This window comes from Cuculus canorus, chromosome 5, assembly GCF_017976375.1.
Source record: "Cuculus canorus isolate bCucCan1 chromosome 5, bCucCan1.pri, whole genome shotgun sequence".
In the NCBI taxonomy this organism is placed as follows: Eukaryota; Metazoa; Chordata; class Aves; order Cuculiformes; family Cuculidae; genus Cuculus; species Cuculus canorus.
This window is the reverse complement of record NC_071405.1, coordinates 37,296,895-37,320,890: the sequence shown is the minus strand read 5'-3', so window position 1 is coordinate 37,320,890 and position 23,996 is coordinate 37,296,895. Positions and strand designations below refer to the sequence as shown.

Sequence of the window (23,996 nt, the reverse complement as noted above, 5' to 3'; positions counted from 1 at the left end):
TCTGCAATCCTCAGTTACAAAGGTCACCTAGAGGCAAGCTCAGAGCTGGGAGACAGGCACTACCATTCCCCTTCTCATCCAGCATGCACTTCTTAAGGTCTCAAGTGCACATCAGTGCAGGTGCAGCCTGTTGCCTGCTGGTGAGCGTGGTCAGAATAAGACCTTCCAAACCCTAAGTTTCAATTTTAACATGTTACCATCGACCTACCCAAAGTCAATCAAAACCTCAAAGCCTCATTATAACACTGGTTTGCCTTATTCATTGGTTATCATAACTATGTAATTATTAATAAGCCAGTTACCATTCGTAGATGACACACTGTTGTGATGCCTGTAAAGCTGCCATTACTACCTGCAGACTCAGACCACTGATGAAACAACTAACACCCTGTACCTTTTTTGAAACAAAACAAACCCATATCAGGTAATAATAGTTTAACATTGTAACTTTAAGGTAATGCAAGTTAATCCTCTCCAGAAACAACAGCACCTACTGAATACAGGCTGCTTCCTTAAGTGAGTAGCATCTAGTTTGAAGTCACAGTTCATGCCTACCATTAGCCAAAGTTTTAGATGTCCAAGTATATGTTTGCACCTGCTAATCAGGTGCTGAAATGACCAATAAGACACTGTTCACAGACACTTCAAGGCTAAAGATTGTTCCTGCCATTAACGTATCCACAGAAAACGCAAATACCAGACACCACGCTCCAAAGCTGACCCAGAGCATACAGTCATTTAAATATAGAGAGCATCCTGCTAATCTGCCCAGTTTTAATGCTGTAACAAAGCAGTCAAATAACAGGCTGTCCGAAAAACACGCAGCAGAGCTACTAGCTACACCCCACTCATTTGGTTATTATTGATGCAAAGATCTTATTCCTGCATGCCTTACAGTCTGAATCAACAGGCAAGCTTCTACAAAACTTCAAATCCTGGAAGGTTTTTTTGGGACAGGAGAGTTGGGGGAGCATTGGATGGATATTTTATTTTTAAAAAAAAAAAAAACAAAACACTTCAATGCTTTCAACCTGTTTGCATCCTAGCAAATAAAACTGGATAGGCAGTGAAAGATGCCAAGGACAAATCAAACCTTCATAGGTCTGAAAATGAAACCTCAAAACATTTTGTTCTCAATTAAAAACCTTGGAAGCAAATTAGACTAGCCTCATCTGGGTGACTGGCAGGGAAAAAAAGCTTCAATGCACAATCACACACAATTTTCTGCAGAGGTCTGCAGAAAAAGTAAAGGAGGGTTGTGTCTGGGTATCAAACACCTTCATTGCAGTTACTGGAACAGGAGCAAAGTGGAGAACAGGGTCATAAGGCTGTATTATCTTGATGCACGAGAAAGCTTCCAGCTTACCAGTTAGTATGTCATTTTAAATGGAAAACAAAAGCAATAGAAGAGTCTCTCCAAGAAGTTATTCCTTTTCTCCTCTTCCTCCCCTCATGTCCCTTCTTCTAAAGAAAGCGCTCTTTAGACAAATTGCATACAGTACATGCAATCCTCCTGCTTGGAAAACTTTGCCCGTTATTAAATTCAAATGCAAAACAAATAAACAAAAAAATCCAATTTTTATGGGTTTGCTTGTCATGCCAAGACCCCCAGCTTCCATTTTCAGGGATTTACTGAAATATTTGCTTATTTACACAGAGTTGGAATTCTGGACTACCGGGTTCTCTTCTAGCAAAATCTTTGACCATGCTGAGAGGTGGTAACAGTATTAAATATATTTCCAGTGACATCAGTAGGAAAATAACTGTGCCATAAATAATAATGATTTCACAACTATGTGGATTTGACCGTCCCCTATAGATACTCATCTGTGCTAAGGATAATGAAAGATATCACTCTACCCCCTGCCCAAAGACATGGTGCCGGTTCCTTTCCATTCAGTGAATGAAATTGTTTCACCACTCCAGGTAGACACAATTTTCTCCTGTCATGCCCATCAACTCACTGGGAGAGAGGCTGAGTCACAGTCTCATCTCCTGCTCTCCCTCTGACACCACATCAGCAAGCAGACAGTGAGAATAAAAAGAAACTTGTACTGCTGGGTTTAAGTACTTGTGATAGGTCTCTGAGATGCTGTGAGACAACCTAAACAAATCAAAAAATTTTAGCTATAAATAAAGGTCGAACCCCTTCTCTGCTTTGCAGATTTCAAGTCTTTGAAACTTGTGTTTCCAAGCTTTCCCATGTAGCTATAAAAGCCAGAGAGGGTCAAGATTTGTAGTAAACACTAAGCTTCAGGATCATGGAACCTTAAAAGAAGGAAGAAAAAAAAACAACTAATATAAAAAAAATCCACATAAAAACTGGTACAGTTGACAAGACTAAGAATGAAAAGTTGTTTTTCCTTTTGTATTTATCACCCACCACCTCCCACACAATCACACTGTGTAAGAGCACACTGTGAGAAAACACTTCTCACTCTCACTTTAAATGTCATTAGCCACTACAATTGCATTCAGAGCAAACCTACCTGCTTCACTTGCCAGCAAAACACAGCAGCACGTGGACCACAACACAGCAGCCCTTAAAGGACGCATAAAGATGAAGAGTGAAATCAACTAGACTGGACAATGAACACTGGAAGGGCAGACCAGCACACCCTGACCCAAATGTCTGCAATGCTACATCTAATGACACAATTAAGAGATGTTTGATGACCGTTTGTAGTTTCAATTATAGTTTTCTCTCCCTGTGTGAAAGCTGACCAACCACTTCTTGCAGGATGCCACTACCATGTTGAGGGCATGACACAACTGTAATCTCCCTGGGGAGATTGGGACAGAGGATGTCATCAACTCTGTGCTCTGACATCACATCCTACCTACTGAAGGTCAACTCTTCCCTGGCCTATACTTGCTGTGATTGGAAAATCAGAGAAATTCATATCCTAAAAATGGCATTTCTGGAGATTAAAAACAAGAACAGCTTAGAAGGGATCCACTAACACAGGCCACAAGGTTTCACACCATCAAAACTTTCTGATATCTTCTTGGAGCAAATATCAGCATGTTCATTTGCACGTCAGCCTTTTCTCAACAGGTTATGGCGTTTGAGAACTCCATCTTACCATTCACTAGCTTGACTCCTAACCTGCTCCATAGCCATTCCTCCAACTACTGTTTCTGTATGAATCAGCACGTGCCACCTACACTTCAGATTCACTCCCAAAAAAATATGTCTGTTTACTGCAAAAACACATGCTATCAAAGACCTTTCTTCCAGATCAAACAATGAGCAAGTAAGCTGCTGTGTGCTCCTGACCTAAAGAACTGATCAGGACTTTCACAAAATAAACACACAGGAACCCCACATGCAGCAACTTCATCCCAATCCCCAGGGAACACATGTGTACAACTCATAATCCTGGGAGACAAGGCCATGTCTGATGTTCCCCTCTCTGGAGAGGCCCCACAGTACAGACAGCAGATGTATCAAAGTATACTGTTGAGGCACAAATCAGCCTATGAATATTTCTCCTTGGTTGTATAGCTCCCTTTGAACTCTCTCATAATTGCACCAGCCTTGTGCACACATGTTCACTGCCTGAACCGTGGGTGGGAGACGCATCTGGCGCCAGCTCTATGCAGAACTTGTATGGCTTAATTCTTAAGACCACTCTAGTCAACGTGGGCCTTTCCACGGGCTTCTCAAAGCTTGGGACCAAATCCACATTCCTTCATTTGAAAGGACATCAGCACTGCACCGAATATTTTCAGGTAAGTGTAGAGTCAACAAGGCTAATGCTGTGAGAACAACACTGTGACGTGTTCAGCAAGCTTTTTCCATAAGGTCTCAAGACAGACTTCATTCACTGCGCTCGGTGTTCATTTTCTTCTGATTGACTGGAGAACAACTTACACAAACTGGCCACAAATAATCCTGTGCTGGAAATTAGAAAAACGTTTCTAACCACTCAACTAGCAAAGTCCTGGAACAGCTTTCCAACAAAAAGAACCACAAGGGTCAAAATGTTACCTGCTGCAATACTGAAAAGGGATATGTCCACTTCCCAACAGTATTGGTTCTGACCGCCCAAGAGGACCCTTCTAGGGGTGTTTGACACCTGAGGCACCACGGACTGCTATGGGGCAGGCAGGTAACCTCCCCACAGCAGGAACTTGATTTCATCACACCCTGAGCCATTCCTGCCAGGACAGCTCAGGAGCACTGTATATCCAACCCCCAACATGAGAAAACTGGAGAATGACACGGTTTCCTGAGCTCATGTTGATTGGCAATATCCATCCCTGGAAATTTGCAACATGCCAATGAAGCCAGTGTTTGAGCTGGTATTGGAGAGTGGAAAGGCCAGCTAAGGGGTGATGCTTGGGTGAGTAGTTTATACCTCTCCCTCCCCAGCTCTCACATCTAAATGGATTCTGCATCTGGGCTTTTCAGCAGCTCTATTTAATATTCAAAACCAAAAACGTACACTGAACCAGGTTTATTTTTATTCTCCTTTAGTGTGTAAGCAGAGTGTCAACTGGTTTTAAAGAAAAAGATTCAGGGAAAACACTTTTTCTCCCCTTTTCCAAAATTTATATTCACCCAAACTCTTCACCAATACAGAAACGTCCTTCTCTTTGTCATGCATAAATGTGATTAGCATACACAGGGAACGACAGCAGGATGCCATGAAAATACAAATACAACACTGTGCTTTTCACTTCATTGTATTTGGTTCAACAAATAAAGTTCACCAGTACCACCTTCCAAGGACATTTTTATGGGTTCTTTGGAAATCATCCCACCCATACCTCAAAGTGCAGGACAGAACGCAGGACAGAGGGAGGCTGCCTTAATGGAAAGCCTTACTTTATCTTGCTAGATGGAAGCAATGCTTGGAAAGCTTTAAGTGAAAGATGCTTCAGGGCAGAATATGCCTATCCTGCACTAGTAAAAGTCTCCAGAGAGGAGCAGTCCCCATTACTCAGCAGGCAACTATAAGACAGCAGAGGAGTCTACAGTTTAACGCACATGCAAAGTGTTATTACAAGGACTAGCTGGAACATCTGGTAAAGATGCACAATGCCCTTCCCTGATCCCCTGTGCCTATATCAGAAGCACAGAGGAGACTCTGGCTTCTGCTAACTCAGCGTATCCTTTCCCATTCAAGTAGGCAGAGACAGTGGAGAGTACTATTTTTCAAAATATCCCTGATGACAAACTCAGATATAGTGAACAGGAAAGGCACTTTTGCAAGCTAACATCTTCCTTTGAACAGAAATACTGCATTACAGAGACATACAATTTCCTGCTCACAGAAAGGATCACAACACAGGAAAGGCTGGGTCTAGGAACAACAATAACAGAAAGAAAATAGACTTTATCTAAAATGAATAAGGTATTAACCATTAGAGGAAGACTATGTCAATGTTCCATATATGGGTTCTTTATCAGAAAGGGTAAAGCACTACCCTCTCAACAGATGTGAGTTGCATATCGATTTGGATTTAAGATACACATTCTTCCAATACTCTTCTCAGGTTCCGCGGAGAGACAAGTAAAAAGGATTTTCCCAGCATCAGAGGAATCTCTACCAAGGGCTCAGTTTATACACAGTTTATTCTACCTTCCATAAGGAAACAGGATCAAGTGCTTTACTGTGAGCTTTTCTAATGAAGCAATAAGATTCAAATAATTTCTTGACAATCGTTAAAAAAAATAAATCCAACACAGTACAAATAACACAAAAAGCAAAGGCAGGTGCATGAGGCAACTGAAATGGGGGGATGCAAAGACAGAATAAAAGTATTCTTCAGAGGAGCATGTAGCCAAAAGCAAAAAAGAAGATGACATAAAATACAAGGGGGGGTGTGGAAATAATAATCAAACTAGTAGTTTTGAAGAAGTCTGTATATAAAGGGGAGTGCCACAAACAAGAAAACAGAAACAGAATTTTTAAGAACCCAAAAGATGTTCTCCTAGAGCCCTCTTGCCATCAAATCCAATATTAGAAGCTTTAGGTCCCAAAGGTTAAAAAATTATTTGGGCAGACCCCAGTGAGCTATAAAAGATCTCTCCTTTGGATAAGAGAGAAGGACCAGAAGCATTCAGCATGAGGAGGACAGAGATAAGGCATATGCCACCACTGTTTTCTTATCAACCTCTCTGCAAACAACTTGGGCAATTTAGGGTATTTGATTATATTCAGAAATACAGAAGCAGCTTGCTGTAACACAGGCAGAATATAGAATACTCCACAAGATTTTTCTTTTGCTTCCTGTAGAATTCCATTTTGCTGTCTGGAACCTCAGATGCTGGGATTTGGCTCTTGATGCTTCTCTTTGATCAAGTAATAGGTTTTCAGGCGCTCCCCTGATGCCAGATTGACAGGATTTTGAATGCCTGTCATAAACAGCCTCTCAGATCACACCTGTTAAAAGTTCATTTGTGCTGCAAGGTCACAGGGCAGCTCCAGTTCAGGGAAAATTTCCTGGAGGCATTAGCCATATAGCAGAAAACTGTGCTGATGGCTCACCAACAGAAAAATTAAAATGCTTCATTGTCCACATGCATGGATTTGTTCAAAGTAGTTTGCCCTGAAATTTGAAAGGCAAAAACTTGTGATACAATCAGTTCAGCATCAATTGCACACTTGCATAACTGATGTCCATTTCTTTCAAAGAGCTGAACCCTTCATTCTCAGGATTTTGATGGGCAGTCTCCCAAAGTTTTAGAAAAACACAGACACAAGAAGAATGCCTCTATCTTCTGAAGGCATTATCCTCACAGGAAATGAAGCATAAAGGTTCTCACTGGACACGTGCTTAAGGATGAGAATAATGAGAGCAAGAATTACAGCAGGTTTTGCCTTATCCCCTTAGGCACTCTTGGGCCACATACCCAACAACTGAGACCCACTAGTTATAACCTCCTTAAATCTATTGCTGTTGATGTGACTTCCTCTAACCAAGGAGGTCAGGGATATTTTTTGGTCAAGAACCTTAACAACCTAACAGCACTAGAAACAAACCTTTTTCAGTTATTTGTCTGCATTCTTCGGGCATGAGGACATGAAGAAGGGGAAGCACTGAACTATGTAAAGCAATGAAGGAAAGAGAGACATTCCACGCTATAAAGCTATTCAAGTTAGCATCTCATTTATTTTCTGGGATATAAACACAACTTCTCTCCCATATGCAATGAAGATTCCCATACATAATTTTTCAAGACCAAAGCTGCACAAACCTGCCTAGAGCTGTTACTCCACAAGCTCTGAGAATTGTTAGAGGGTGACATATTTAACTACTTTTTAGTACACTACCAATAATGGATGAAAGCTAACATGTATTTCTCCTCTTCCTGTCCACTTCTTATATCTGCCTTTTCCAGCCTAAAAAGAGACCTCTGTTATGGCTTACACACACATAGTTTATCCATGTCGGAAGACCAAGAAACCTGGCTTCATTCACTCACTGGTGCTTGTAAGACAACACTGGAATATGAGTAAAGGTAATAAAAGTCAACCAGTGGAACAGACATCCACGGACTTGTTAGTGAACAGCATGGCATAGGTGATGAAGGCATAGAGTCAAAACACAAGGTAAAGCAGAAGCTGAGGTCGGGGAGTCACTCTGCCACTCCAGTTCCTGCCAACAGGAATGAGAGATGTGTTCAGACAGACAGTCGGGCCTGTCTCAAAGCTAAAATCACCAACATTCCCAAAAGAAAATGGGAGCAAGTTTTTTTCTCTTATTCATGCATACTTTAGAAACCTCTGGAGACAGCTTTGCAAACTGGAATGCTAAAACAAAATGTCAAGACAATAAATGGGGCACTGAATCCCTGCGATGTTAGAGGAAAACCTTTCCTGGCTTGAAGGCAATACCTTGTTCTCACTTCACAAACAGTAAAGCAGTGCAGAGTGTTATCTTTTAGAATGCAGATAGAGTGGGGCAACACAGCATTTCTTGGCTGGGACAATTAATTCCAGTTCCACGTTTGCTCTCAAACTCCTGTTATAATCTGAGAAAGTCTGTTGCAACATATCAGCAATGAAACAGTTAATGCTTTGTTCTCATCTACAGTATAAGCATTTAAAGCTAAAGGTAGACCTATCTTCCCTTTCCTTTGATCAGGAGAAACTCACTGTCATTATTTATCTACACGCTTTGATTTGCTTGAAACTCTAGGTTTAATTTCCAGAAGAAAATAACAGAGCTTATGCAAAAGTGGTAAAGTAAGTACTTTGTTAAACTGTGGCGAAGTATCAGAGAGGTAGCACTGTAGCTAGACGACTGAAAAACTCAGCTCCATCTTTGGCATATTAGGCAACTCCAGTCATATAAGTAATTTTATTTTCCTTTGCTTTGATTTCTTAATCTACAAAATGCAGATACTGGCTAAAGTCATTCAAAGGTGTTACAATATTCATGGTAAAAAAAAAACCAACAAAAAACACAACACCTAGTTTTGCACAATAAGAAAGTTGTTCTGATGCATCCATTTTCCCATAAAAAAACTGTTACTGGGTTTGTTCCTGTTTTGGTTAGGCCTCCAGCCCACTCTGGCTCCTTAGGAAGCTCTCTTAGCATCAACTTAATTCCACAAAGTGTTTGGCATCATTGAAATAGCATATTTTAATCATCACAGAATCATAAAATGGTTTGGAAGATCATGCAGTTCCAACCCCCCTGTCATGGGCAGGGACACCTCCCACTAGATCAAGCTGCTCAAAGCCCCATCCAACTGGCCTTGAACACTTCCAGGGATGGGGCATCCACAACTTCCCTGGGCAACCTGTGCCAGGGCCTCGCCACCCTTATCATGAAGGATTTCTTCCTAATGTTTAGTCTAAATCTTCCCCCTTCCAATTTAAAGTTATTCCCTCTCATCCTATCACAACACACCCTTGTAAAAAGTCCCTGCCCAGCTTTCTTGTACCCCTTGTACACCCCCCCTTCAGGTACTGGTAGGTCACTACAAGGTCTCCCTGGAGCCTTCTCTTCTCCAGGCTGAGCAGCCCCAACTCTCTCAGCCTTCTCTCACAGCAGAGATGCTCCAGCTCTCTGATCATCTTTGTAGCCCTCCTCTGGACCTGTTCCAACAGCTCCATATCCTTATTACGTTGGGGATTCCAGAACTGGACACAATACTCCAGGTGGGGTCTCATGAGAGCAGCGTAGAGGGGGAGAATCACTTCCCACGACCTGCTGGCCACGCTTCTTTTGATGCAGCCCAGGATACAGTTCACCTTTTGGCCTGCAAGCACGCACTGTTGGCTCATGTTGAGCTTCTCATCAATCAGCATCCCCAAGTCCTTCTCTGTAGGGCTGCTCTCAATTATGTCATCCCCCATCCTGTACTGAAATCATGGACTGCCCTGACCCAGGTGTAGGACCTTGCACCTGGCCTTGTTGAACTTCATGAGGTTCTCACAGGCCCACTTCTACAGCTTGTCTAGGTCCTTCTGGATGACATCCTGTCCTTCTGGTGTGACAACGGCACCACTCAGCTTGGTGTCACCTGCAAACTTGCTGAGGGTGCACTTGATCTTGCTGTCTATATCATCGATGAAAATATTAAACTGCCCCAGTACAGTCCCCTGAGGGACATCACTTGTCACAGATCTCCATCTGGACACCGAGGCATTGACCACTACTCTCTGAATGCAAGCATCCAACCAATTCTTTATCCACCAAACAGACCACCCATCAAATCCATATCTCTTCAATTTAGAGAGAAGGACATTGTAGGGGACTGTGTCAAAGGCTTTACAGAAGTCCAGATAGATCACATCCATTGCTTTTCCCGTGTCCACTGATGTGGTCACCCAATCATTGAAAGTCACTAAGTTGGTCAGACAGGACTTGCCCATGGTGAACCCATGCTGGCTGTCTCGAATCACCTGCCTATATTCCATGTGCTTTAGCATAGCTTCTAGGAATATCCTACTTCATTTAATCCAAAACTTTCAATCAGCTCTAGCAATGGCTCCAATCAGCTTTGCAAAGCACTTCAGAGAACTGCAATGAAAAGCACTGGAGATAGGTATTATCATCTGCATAAGTATCATCTGAAGACTTCAAACAAATACAAGAAATATCTTTTTGCCTTCATTAACTGAAACACTGCTCAAAGTCCTATGATATTCCTCAAGGAAGAATTTCAAAGCATTTAACAATTAACAACCTTGCAACACCTTTGAAACATGGTGAAAAGCGAGCACTCACACAGATTGCTTCATCTACAGATCGCTTCATGTACAGCCCAAATACAGCTGTGTCTGGAGCAAAGCATAACACTCATCTAACAGTACAAAGACACAGAAGTATAGAGAGCAGAAAGGAAAAAATATTATTGCATCCATTTAGAGCAATGATGGAAGTTTGTGGAGGCAAAAGTGCAGTTAACCAAAGCAGAATTTAAATAGCACCCCGTGCTGGATGCCAAATTGGTCAGAAATATCCCATGTTTCCAAATTTGGTAATCTTCCAAGGAGGATTCAAAAGAAACAAGTCTCAGTAGGGGTTGGTAAGGGTAAAAAGGAGGCTTTTTCATGGTTTGATTTACTGACTAACTCAATCTGTACTGGTTTTGATTGTTTAATTGTGTTGGTGGGCTGAGCTTATGTTATCTTTAGATGACACTTTAATGTTGTAGGGCAATCATTATTACATTCTTGTGAGCTTAGAGAGCCTAGAATGATTGTTTAAATCTAAGAGATGTAATAACTCCTCAGGCAGAAAGGCACAAATATTAAGTTACTTTTAAGTCCAGCACCTGATCTGCACCTCACTTGAAAACCACTGTCTCCAAGCGAACTGTGCCCTCAGCTCCTTGCCGGACCACCGATACATGTCTTCTCTGCTCAGGGGACAAATGCCATGCACTGAATCACAGAACCAAACATGCTCCTGGGAGGTCTCCTAACCACATAGTGAGCCCTTCCCAGTACTGTTTCGCTCATGAGAAACTATTTAGTCAGAGAGTCTTAGAGGACCTTGCAAAAACTAGTTGTGCATCACCCGTCTTGCTTTGCCAAACCCACTACCCCTAATTCAAAGGCAGATTGTACACTGCTTCCAATCCTGTTGGGAAATTTGTATTTGTCTCTAAGCAAGGATAAAACTCCATCATACTGGGATTTTTTTCACCCTTTTACATTCAGTGGAATAAGAAATACTTGAAGAAACAGGGGAGCAGGATGTAGGCTACTTTTCTTAATCAGTCTTTCAAATATTACTGCAGAAATGCCTGAGATTCATTCTGACAGTAAGGAAAAAGCACTGTAGGTGGTCATTGCAAATTCCAACAAGGAGCATGCTCCTCGCAGTGCTGTGATGCCCCAGGAGCTGCTCGCTAGACAAATGTAGTAGAAAACCAATGTACTAAAGATACTGGTTTTCCTAAAACCATGCTCCTAGGTGGACAACAACTGGGCATCACTCAGCCTTAGAGAAGGATACGTAACACTCATCTTGTTAAGAAGCAGCAATGGAAAAACACGTGTTTTCCCCTGCCTTTCAACTTATTTGCTGTTGCTACTAAACATACTAGAGAAAATATTCTATGGATCAGGTTTCCAAATGGAAACTAACTTCATTTTCCCCTTGTTGGGAGTTTTTTTTCCCCTTACTTCACTGCCCTCTTCTAAAAAACATAGTAACATGCTGTTTGCTTGCACTTTAATGTGCTTGCATTTTGCTGAGATAAGTGTTGACATAGTGCAAGGTTTAAATGTCTATTTCCCATATTTTGAACAACACGCTTTACAAACTATAAAAGACAGACTTTTTCAGTATTTTTTTCTGCTAGCTCAAAAAAAACACATGCGGTTTCAGTCCCAAGTATGCAATTGGCATTTGGCCCCTATAAAGACATGCCCAAACTGCCTGAGGACAGAGCAGCTGTGGGGCCAGAGGGCAGGTCACAAACTGCCTAAACCAAGGAGACTTAGCAGAAGTGACTCCCTCAGGCCACTGAAAAGCTCTGAGGAAAACAAGTGGCAAGTATACTAAAAATCACCTCCATTCAGTCTCACAATATGTGAATTGAAACCACTTTTTCCTTCAGTATTCCTTCTTTACCTATCCAAGTCAGAAACTGCCACCCAGCTAGCCTCTCGTCTAAACCATCTCCCACCATTAGCTTACAAGGAAAGGAGTTTCCAGAGCAGCACCAAATCTAGTATGGTACTGAAAGAAACTTTTGGCAAATACAATAAAGTGCTGCCATGAAAGATCAGTCAACTCAGCTCCTTATCCAGACTCCGTGAAGATGTCTACATGATGTAGAAAAGGACCAGAGCAATTACCGAGAGAGGAAAAGAGAGCAGATCATTAGCCAGCCTGCACCCCTTCCACAGCAGGGTGGGGACAGGAGAAAAATTTAGAGCTGTGCTACCAAGCATAAGTAAAAAGACATTTTGGAAATCAAAGCACAATTAAGGATGTAAATAAGGCTTCTGTTACCTGCTTATTCTCCACCTTCTGGATTTTATCCATATAGCTCAAAAAAAAAAAAAAAAAAATTGACCAAAGTGCAATCCATTTACACTGTGTAAAAATATATTTCGGAAAACCTACAGTGACATTTGCTTCATGGAACTGAGGTCGCCCTAGCAATTCAAGCAGGCAGCATACATAAAAAAAAAAGAACAGATTTCCTACAGAATCAGAGGACTGAGAAAGAAATAAGGTTACTTGAAAGGTTTTTCAGGGAGCGTTATCTAAAACCCAATTTAACCTGAACCTGAAAACTTTAGAGCCCAGTAAATGTGCAATAGAGACCTATACACCCTTTCTTATTAGGTGCCTGCCAAACAGATTTGTTACACATTTAATAAAGCAGTAAAATAAGGTATTTATGTAGCGTGCTTAACTGTAAACATATTTGTACTATTTCGTTCAAATCAAAGTGTAACCTGATAGACGCTATGATTACCAGACAATGGGAAATGCAATGGGGAAAAAGGAAAGTCAGAACATCTACTTCTTCACAAAAAAAATATAACGTAACAGTGCCCTTGCACAGTCTGCTTTAATAAGCCTATAAAACCCGTATGCTTTGAGCCTCTAACAAGAGTGCCCAGCTGGCAGCTGTTGCATTTTCAGGTGCCTTGGAGGGTCCAGCTACTTCAAGGGAGTAGTCTTGAATACTCTTTGCTAGGTCATACATCATTGCTATTCCTTCCCTTCAGGGCTTCACCTCATATTTGGCAAAGGAGCATAGCTGCAGCTCCTTCCAACATCAACACCCTTTCTTTGCTTGGCTAGAGGTGTCAGTGCAGAGCAAACAAGAGGTACTTCCTAAGTTCAGAGCTTCCCAAGTCTCATGCCCTTTTCAGGTTCAATCTTTCGCTTACTGAAACTTTGCAGTAAAACTGCTATCAGCCTTCAGAGCACAATTGCGGCGCATCACGTCTTCTCCAGGTTTCCAATGAAACAAACTGCAAAGGTATATATTACAGCAAATAGCTTAATACAAACATCTATTAAATTTTTGCTTCTTTAATATGCATATCTCAGGAATATGTGGAGATATATCAGTTACCCCTTTACAGATGCACAGAGAAACTGAGGCTGCAGGTAATGGAATGCCTTAGAGGATCTGAGAGAGTAAACAACAAAGCAGGAAACAGGACAAGAGATTTGCAAGCTATTACCTCTTTACCTGGATTTATGTCTTTCTGTAGACTTTGTAATTAACAGCAGTTGCTTCTGGAAAACAAATTACTCTCTTTTGGAGAAAGATGAACACACTCTTCTTTATGGGTGATTATTCCCAGAGTGGATAAAAATCAAAGGGATAAGAGTATAAAAATACTCAAGTTACAGAGCAGAGCTGTTTTCTTCCAAGTCTGAGAACAAAAGTAAAGCAATATTTTCAAGTAAAATTGTTCTAAGAAAGAGGCACTTTTCCCATTCAGTAGAGATATATACAGACATGCAGAAGTACCTTTAATACAAGGAAGACATTGAAACAATAAGTTTCTGGCTTCTGCTTGCAATACTTAATCACATTCCCAATGTGAAGATTCCAAGTTCCCTCTAAGAACATGTGGATACTTTATTGTTAAACAATTAGGCCAAAGCCTGAGAATTTTTGTCTCTGGTTCAAACTGACTTTAATGGAAAATGAGCATCTAACTCTCACAAGTGACTTGGAAAATCTCAGCAGGGTTTCACAAAAAGCCAGAGCATTTTTTATTCTATTTGAATCTAGCCTGGTTAAGGCTTTGTAGACAGCTGAGAACTCATAAATAAAGATAGGAAATTGTGAAGGCAGAAAGGGTCTTTTGTCTCCTTCACTCTCTGGTCAAAATGAATTTCAGGGGTAATCGAAACATCTGCTGTGCTAACTTGTGTATCAAAGCTAGTCTCTGTTTCTATCAATAAAAAGGAATTTACAGCTAATTTAGAAAGCATACAGAAAATGCTGTTGGAATATTTGTGAAATTATACGGATAAATTACTATCTTTCAAATAGTTATGATAAATATACTTTACATAAGATGAAAACCTGGGCTGCACATTGATGTATGAGAGTGCATCTTTGCCTCTTGGCATAGGTTTATAATAAGGGGGGGGAATAACTTCATATCTCTATATATACATCAATCCATTAAAAAATATTTGAGATTAAGTAAAGAAATGTGGTATAAGAAGCCTAAACTATTCTGCTCATCTTGCCACCTAACTATACGAATTTTGAAATTAAGTAACTTCAATTGAAATCACCTTCTAGTTGGAGAGAAAAAAAGAAAAAAAAAAAAAAGCCTTTTAAAGCACTGAAGGGCAGCAACAGTATTGTTACCTCAAAAGCACTACTCTGGGTATTTATTTCCAGTTCAAGATGAAAGAAAATATTTTGCCTCACAATATACCTCTGATTTTCCTAAAACTTAAATGAAAATGGAGCAAAAGATTTTATCTGTTCCCAGGATTACCTCTGTGAACTTTTCATCTGTACTGATGCTTCCCTCAACTACTAAAGTTATACAGAGTCTTTCATTCATTCGCAGTTTAAATGCTTTTAGATTTATAAATGAAAGATGCTACACAGATGCATTATCTCAAAATCTTTCTGCCATTTTAAATTATGTGTCTGAATTAATCTCCTGGGTTTTATCATTTGCTCTACTCCAGAAACCACCACTCCTAATTTGCATCAGAAGCCCTCATCATTTAGACTTTTAAAAGTCCACATCATAAAGCCTTGAGATGAGAATGGCATATCTCCATTAGCCCCAGGTGTAGGACTCCTGCGTTCAGTTTTCACAAGTTATGGAGGTAAGTCTCTTTGTTGTATATGTAAAAATAATAATTCATGTCAATGAGTCTTAGACCAAAAAGTCTCCCACTGACCATCCAACATTTAGGGTGAAGTTAAGCCTCCACAAAAAAGCTTTATTTCAAAATAGCTGACATGTACTTGCCTTTTACTCTTTGCCTAAGCTGGGGCAGGGGCGGTGGGCAAGAGACAGATCCAGAAACAATTTGAAAAGTCACAGCCAGAAGAAATCCAGCACCAGGTGAGGAAGAGTTGAGTAGACACTGCCTATATGCTGGGACAATTCACCTGTGGTCCAAATCATGCGGCTTTTGATCATAGTCACCACCCCAGCTAACCTTCTGACTACATCTCTATCTAGGTTGGACAAGTAGCTGTGGTTGCCAGCCTGCACTATTGCAAAGCATAGGGGAAAGGGGAAACGGAAAAGGAAGTTCTGGTCCAAGACAAAGCACTAAGCTATCCTTAGTCCAGAGCTGGATTCCTGCTGTTTTATCCATTATCCACAGGCTCGTGAATATGCATGTCCCTCAAAATTCATTACATATTTTAATTTCTCACATGAATATGTCACTGAACTAACTTATTCTGCTTCCAGAGCATACCTCCAGTGCAGTAGCTCACAGATATTTCTACAGGGCAAAAAGCTCTACTATCTCTCCAAACTCAAGAATAGGCCATCCTTTCCTCTATCACATCAGTCTATTCACAGCAGTACTGGGTTAATACTAGCATGCCAAAAACTACAGTCTGGTTTATCTCATACTCTCTGTGCATAATTCTGCTCTCCGCTAGAAGTAATGATAATGACTTGAACCATTAATCTTCAAACGAGAAGATGGTTTCACCTAGGGAAGAAAGTAAATTCTCTCATCTTTCTTATAGGCTGTGCTTTTATGCTAGAAATTAAACCTCTTCAGTTTTTGTGTTGCCAGAAATATCACACTACACAACGGTCCCCCAACTGAACAGATAAGATAATCATTTCCCTTCAGCAATATATCCTGCAGTGTTCACCCACCAGGCACAATCTCATGGAGGTGGATGGATAAATAAGCAGTGTTTTTCTCATAACTTTTTACCCTCCATTGTTATTCTCTCTGCAGCACGTGCTTATCACTGAAAACCTCATGGCTTTCTGACTGTTTCACTTGGGAGACATTACCTTAGCTGCACATTCATCAACTTCTCTGTTAGTTTCTCTAGTCCAGAGATAACAGTCTTGCAGGGAGAGAACTCAGCGGTAAACAAAGCCAGAACTAAAGCTGAATCTCAAACAAATCTTATATGATCCTGATTTTAGAGTGCACAGCATAATCCAACATCTTGCTTAGTGTTTCACTGAGTACAAATCTGAACACCAGAAAAAATGGCCAAGCAGAATATGTCACCAGCTGACTTCTTGCAGTTCAGATAGCTGCTATGAGGGAATGCCTATGACCCACAAGAAGCTCAGAGGCAAATGAAGAATATCTCTGTCACTGTTTATGCCCTTTGTAGGGCTCAATGAATCCCAAGCTATAGTTACCGTGCTACTCACAAAATCTAGATCTTACATGCAGCCCACACGCAGCAGCACAACTAAATGGTATAATGCACACAGCTAAAGCCCAGCTGCTGCTTTGAGGTGGATGTTCAAGAGAAAGAAGACACTAAAAAAAGTCAAAGAGAAAAGAACAACAAATATTCCCCTGGGACCTAACAGGGAAGTTTTCGCAAAGCACGGGGGTTTAGATGAAGCTTTACTTGCATATAAAACAGCAGCAGTCTGACAGCCATTACCTCTCTGTATTTTTCTAGGGGGCCACCTGTGTTGTCCAAGCTATGTAACCACAGGAAAAGCAAGGCAGACCAATGAAAATTATCCCCAGCTCACCTTGGCACCAGATGAGAAGGTATCTGTACCACCCAGCAACATCCCCCCTTGATTCCCAGGCCTCAGATACCTCTAGAGAAAGACCAATACCTCTGCAGGCTGCTCTAACTACAGCAGCAAAAAACTCAGAGGGCTGGGCTCAAGGTCTTGGTTCAGAGGATAATAAAGCACTGAGCCAATCAGCAGGAAATCCCTCAGCACCAATACTTGGCACTGGGGAGGGCAGAACTGAAGCACAACACCTGTGAAAGCAGGGAGGGGGCTTAGACAACATCCTGAGGTCTGTTAATACCAAAACAATTAAGTTTGTACCATTAAAGCTTAGGAGGATCCACAAGTGTCACATGGCAGAGATATAGCACACAGTAAAATGCAGCCTGTGGTATAGAACTGCTGCCCAATTTGCAACTCAGCAATGGAAACAATCAGAGCCTGCTATCACACAGGAGATTTGGTAAGCTTTTGCACCTTGCTGGTCTGCCATAGATTCAAAGCAATATTCCCAGTTAATGAAGCTCATTTGAATGACGCTGGCTAACAGGATCTTGTGAGCCTAGAGGCTGCATTAAGAGATGAGGCAAACTGGAAACTCCAATCATTACAATCCTGTAGCACAAGTGAGAAGCATTTTCACACACAACAAATCAGTATGCCTCATTTTTATTTAGCACACTGTGCCCAGGCAGAAAGCAACATGAGTTCAGGCCAAATATATTTCCTTTTCCAGTGACCTTGAGTGATAAGAGTTTCCACCAGGACAAAGGATCAAAATCATCAGAGTTTCTCATTCATTCCACCCTGCCTTGCAAAAACTATTTGCACTCCCTCAAGAGAAGTAACAATGTTGAAAGCAAAAATGTCAAGAGACAGATCCATCCCCTGACTTGAAGGACTTCTCCTAACAACAAACAGAGTCTGCCTCTGGAACATCTGCTCCTTGCTGAAGAAGGGTTGCGAGATCTTCCGGGGCAGCTCTGCTAAAGTACTTTGGTCTATGCCCTAATACTTGGAATAGCAGGCCGAGCAGGGTGCTTTGCACAATGCTAGCCAGTTAGCATCTGTCCTCTGATTGTGACTGGATGTCCCAGGAAGACAACTAATCTTTTTCTTAAGGGGAAAATATGCAAACCATTAATTCAGTGTGATGACCCTATCAAAACAATGAAGTGAATAATAGTATTAAAACTTTACACAACGAGTGTTTTTAATATCGTGGGAGTCAGGGAATAATGTTAAACGTTTCAACTCAAAGACCCCATTTCCGGTGTTGGCACCAGTGCTAACACTAAATGTTCATGCATCAAGCATTTGTACATCTTCATTTTAAAGAGAAATTAGGACACAGATATACTTACACTGAAATAACATCCCGTTCTTGTGTGTGTGAACACAGGGTGCATTTCTGACAAAAACCCCGCTTTGCTTTCAGTGTGTCCTTAAAGCCTTCTCCATTTGCACAAATTCACTGAAGGCTCAGCTATACTGCAGCAGCTGACGGGTTTTCAGCAGACAGATACAGCTCAAACAAACGTATCTTCAAAGAACAGCAAAAGGTGGCATTAAAAATGAACGTCTATTCTTTGCCTGTGTTCTTTACCCTAACAAATGTTCCTCCAAGGTCAGAAGCTTACAGTAAAATGTATCAAAAGCACTGGCTATATGAATTATAGCGTTCATTTACCTGAGCAGTTCTAAATATCTGGGTACGCACTCCAGACAGAGAACAAAGTTAGGTTACAATAAACATGTTCACTATGGATTAAGCTAATGTAGTCTTCTTCCAAACTAGGTTGGCTAAGAATACAAAAGGTACAGACTTGAAATAATGTGTAGGAACTCTTACTGTAACTAATGGTAATTCAATACCTCTATCTAGAGACTCAAGTTTTCTGCAACTAAACTAACATACCTAATTTCAAACTCCAGTAAACTGCAGCAGACTCAAACAGAAAGGCATACCCAAACAAGAGGGTGGTTTGGCCATGAAATGTTAATGTACTAGCTGATCCCTATCTCTAGAGTTTGTGGTAAAGTGGACTTAAAGTTCAATTGCTAATGCAAAGAAAAAAAAAAAAACCAACCGTCTGGCTCTGTCCCTAGTGAATAAAAAGTTTCTAATAAAATCTGACAGCATTTCAAAGTCTATATGAATGAAAAGAGTACTTAAATCTGACTCTCCATGAGTAAACTTCCCCATCATTCAGATTAGTTCTTGAACTTCATTTCTGCACATCCAAACAGCAAAGACCAGGAAAACGGTAGCTACTGAGGGAGGAGGATCTTCACCACAGTCCCTCTCTACCAGGGCAGAGCTCTAGAGGAACTAGAGGCCAGGATTTCTGGAGTCTCCACAGCACCTCATAGGTGGGCAGGATTTTCATGACATTTAACTTGACACATCTCATGAGCACAAGGTATTTCTGCATGAAAAGATACAGGAAAAGATTTTGTAGTTGGATTAGAGGCAAGAGTAATGAGTACTAACTCTCAGCTGAAGTACGATTCACATACACTCAGAAAACATATCCAAAACTCTTCTCTACAGGGGGAATTTCAGGTCTTGTAGGGTGTGACTCTCCAAGGCTTGGCAAAGCCACTTAAAACCTCACCAAAGTTCAATATGACTATGAGTGTTTACAAGCACAAGGACTAAGCCAAATTGAGAATGTAAATATTTGCATGCAGTTCCCCAAACTTGCCTCAATCTGTGCTGCCAACTAAATCCCAACTGCAGACCAAAAATTCTGAAAAGCAACAGTTGCACATACTTTACAGCATAAAGACAAAACTAATCCACATGGCATTCAGGACTCAATGAGGTGGGGGCAAGAAAGAAAGAAGTAATTCCTAATCTAAACTGAATTTATGTTAAACAAGACATCAATGAAGTTCAGACTGAAACTCGACTCGGCTATCAGCTGCTATACTTTGAAGGCCTAATCAGTCCCCATTTTGGTCCTCTCCCCTGCAAGAAACTGGGTTACATTAACCATATCTAGATTACGCAAGACCACATTGACAACATGATGGGTCTGGCACACAGTGGTAACTTTGACCTAAACCACATTATCTTAAGACATCAAAAGCAAGAACTTCTATTTTCCAAGCAGATCACAGAATCATAGAATCACAGAATGATTTGGGTTGGAAGGGACCTTTAGAGGCCATCTAGTCCAACCTCCCTACAGTGAGTTGGGACATTTTCGACCAGATGAGGTTGCTCAAAGCTGTGTCCAACCTAATCTTGAATGCTTCCAGGGATGGGGCACCTACCACCTCTCTGGGCAATATATTCCAGTGTTTCACCACCCCCATCATAAAACACTGTAATTATAAAATGTAGTTCTGCTGTCACTGTAGGCTCTACTAAAAAGTCTGTCCCCATTTTTCTCATCCGAGTTGAGGATAGTCTTCTCTGGATCCAAAATAATTTATTTAACAATCTCAGTCCCATATTCAGAATTAATTTAGGATCCCAAATAGCTCCGAGTCTTCCACATCCACCCTTCTCTTTTATTTTAAAGTTTTCCCCCAGTTCTTTCCACTATAGATGAGGATGGCAGCCAAGGATCCATTCAAGACAGTTGTAACCTCCCACAAACACAGACCATGAGGGATACTCAGTTCCCACCCCTGCTCAGAAAGCACTAAATGCCTTTCAATCCTACAGCTCCATTGCAGACATTCATTGAAGGGAATCAGAAAGCCTAGCAGCACACCAAGACCAGGAATTTATATATTTCTGTATGATAAGAATTTAGTCCTAATCACTCCCACTACTGTAAACTAAGAAAGAGTTCATCCTCTCCCTCTTCAGTTAAGCAGGAAAAGTACAAATCCGGTTCTTTAGCTTTACTCAACTGTGGGAAACTCAGTTTTACTCTCCAGTTAAAAGCAGGCTCTTCAGCGCACTTCAGTGACCTCTTCACAAGAGCCTAGTATCATTTCTTTAAAAGCCCCTACACTAAAAATAGTCCTGCTTCCTAAACATGAGTGCTTAGCAGTTCCAGGCATTCTGAGATCCTGCATACCACTTTATTTTTTTAAAACTGGCAACATTTATTTAACCAGCAATTAAAGAAAGGAGGCCCAGCCGCCCCAGTGATTCTTCCCAGAGGGTCTTAGATGTTTATGAAACACAATGAAAACAATAAAGTGGATAAAATCATGCTATTCCATCAAGTCCTTGGCAAGACTTCCCAACCAAGAATAAGTTGGCATGGTACGTTACAGTCAACAGATTACACAATGGTTTAGAGGGTCACCAATAATAAGGGGTCACACGCTCCTTGAAGAGTTGCAGTATATGTTAAAAGTCACTTGCTTAAAGAGAAATGGCAACTCTTGGTCCAGGCTCCTTGGAGCAAATTCTGTGAGCCGCAGCACAAACATGCTGTTAGAGTAGGAGAGAACGGAAGGCACCTTTCCTCCCCAGCACTAGGAATGGCAATGACTATACTAAGCAAGCTGGCTGGGAATGTTTAACACCATGAAGGGAGCACAAGAAGCCAGGCCGACAGGATTGCTTTATTTCTGCACATGGGAGGAGAATATATGCTATGTACTCATAGGAGCAGGACAGTTTCCGTGGCCCAGTGAGGCGCAGCAGCACCCACTGTATCACACCTTCCCAAGAAGCCCTGCTCCCCACTCCTCCAGACTCTCAGAGGTAACTGGTTCCACTCCAGAAGCAAGATGGTAGTTTCCTGCCAGACTAGTTGCTCTTAGCAGGGTATAGACTGTAGCTACCTTTAAAAGGTGCTCCACTGTATCCTTAGGTAACTGGATGAAATAATCATATCAACTAAACATAATTGCTTAAATGTGTTGCAGTTTTCCTTTAAATAACTAATCTTAAAGCAAGAGGGAAAGGAATACCCAAAGCCATAAATCTCACTTTCACTGTTTAGCCTGGCAACAGATTTCCAGTATGCTACCTACATAACTTGATGATCAAAATGAAAGTTAAGTTCTGACGTTCCCAAACATACGTTTTTCCCAAATCTCACCTTAACAATATAAAAATATAAAATACTTCTACTTTTGCTCTGTTGACTGACCCTTCCACTATAGGGACTCTATTGACTATATATTAATCACGAATAATCAAAACATTATCAATTCTCAAAGACAAATCAACCTCATTTCAATTCATCCTACTCCGCATCATGAGAAATCAGACCACACCTAACAGTTTGATTTTGATGACTATCGATGGCTTTTACTGAATTCTTTAATATCCAACTGAAGTTAGACTTTCTACTCAGAATAAAATTTATAGAAAACCTACTCCCCAAAGTCAGTGCAACAGTAAAACAAGGGTGTAGCAAACACTACTGTTGACATACTCCGTGCAATAATACTATGCACCCAGCTTCGTTTATCTTGACAATTAAAATTCAAAGCACATTTCAGTGACAAAACTTAAGTAAACCTAAGAAGGCTCCCTTTAATTGCGGTGACCCGCTGCTCCTTAGCACAGCAAATGCTTGGTACCAAGCCAAGAGCAGCACATCTGATTTTCCCACCGAGTGAACTGCTGAAGCATCTCCCTTAGCTCTTCAGCTATTTCTGCCTTGGGATCCACTGGAGTCCAGGTGACTCCCTCTACGTTTCACAACACACATACAAACTTTACAGCCGGAGAGACGATGCGAGAAGGGTAAAGCGCTGCCGCAGCTCCCCGTCTCTCCGAAGACCGGAGCCCCTCGCTCGCCGGGCTGGCTGCCGAGAGCTAACCCGGCCCCTCCGGTGCGGTTCCCGGGCTCCGTCCCCCCGGGAAGCGTCTGCCCTCGCCCCCCACGCGGTGTCCCGGCAGGCACGGAGGTGCCACGGGGCGCTCCCGCCCCGGCTCCTCTCTCGGTACTCGGGCAGCCGCGTGGCCCGAGCAGCCCCCGCGCATCCCCGGGCAGCTCGCGGGGCCGATCCATTGCTTCTGCCCCCAGCCTCGCGCCCCGGGTCCCGAGCGGGACCACTCGCCCTTACCGAGGCTCGCCGGGCTGCGCTCCCTCCGCCGAACGCCCGCAGCCCCCGTCCCGGCGGCTTTTTTGGAGAAGCTGGAAGAGAAAGAAAGGGGGGAGGGAAGAGGGGAGGGAAGGGACTGAGATCGAGGGAGAGAGAAGTATGCGAAGGCAGGAAGTGGAGACGACCGCGGCCAGTGCGGGAGATTAATGGGAACCAGTCACTCGGCAGCCAACAAAGAAACCTGCTCCCCCAGCGCAGCCCCGGGCGCTCCCGCCGCCCCCAAACCGGGTCCCGAGACCAGGGGGAGAGGGAGCAGCCGGGAGGACCGGCTGGCCCGCGGGGAGATGCGATGGGCAGGACGAGGAGGGGAGAACGATCCCCCCCAGTCCCACAGTCCTCTGCCCCGGAGGAGCGATACTGCTGCTTTTTTATTTAAAAAACCACGCGCGCCGCGCTCCTCTCCGCGCGGAGCCAGGGAAGAAAGGAAGGAAGGAGGAGAGCGAGCGGCGCTTCCTGCGCCCGGCCGAGCAGATGGATTCAATCAGGCCATCGCCTGCCTTTTCCTTGTCGGGGCAGCCCCGGAGTAACAGTACCTGCGGAGGAAGAGGGGGAGTAGGAGTGGTAGGCGGTGGCACGCCTCTGAACTTCATTGCGGGTACCACAGTTCAAATCCCGCCCGCTGGGACCAGCAGAACGGTGATGCTCTGCGCATCGGGGAGTGAGATGCCTCACTCGGGTCCCTCTGCGCCCCAGGACACAGGGCAATGTGCGTACAGATACCGAAAATGCCGGCAAAGAAAACTCTATAAGACTCGTTTTGGAAAGCAAGCATCCATATAGGCCTGGGCAACATGAAGCAGTGATCTCCGTCAATCATGTGCCAGGAAACAAAAACTGGGG

At 42.4% G+C, this 23,996-nt stretch overlaps 1 protein-coding gene across 6 annotated transcripts in view; it reads right to left on the bottom strand.

The window, feature by feature from the left end:
* Positions 1-23,308, bottom strand: part of DENND2B (DENN domain containing 2B) — a 171,488-nt gene extending 148,180 nt beyond the window's left edge. For all 6 annotated transcript variants that reach the window (XM_054069118.1, XM_054069115.1, XM_054069119.1 and 3 more), the window contains exon 1: positions 23,118-23,308. The gene's annotated coding sequence lies outside the window, so the exon portion shown is untranslated. The remainder of the gene's footprint in view (positions 1-23,117) is intronic.
* Positions 23,309-23,996: the final 688 nt, after the last annotated feature.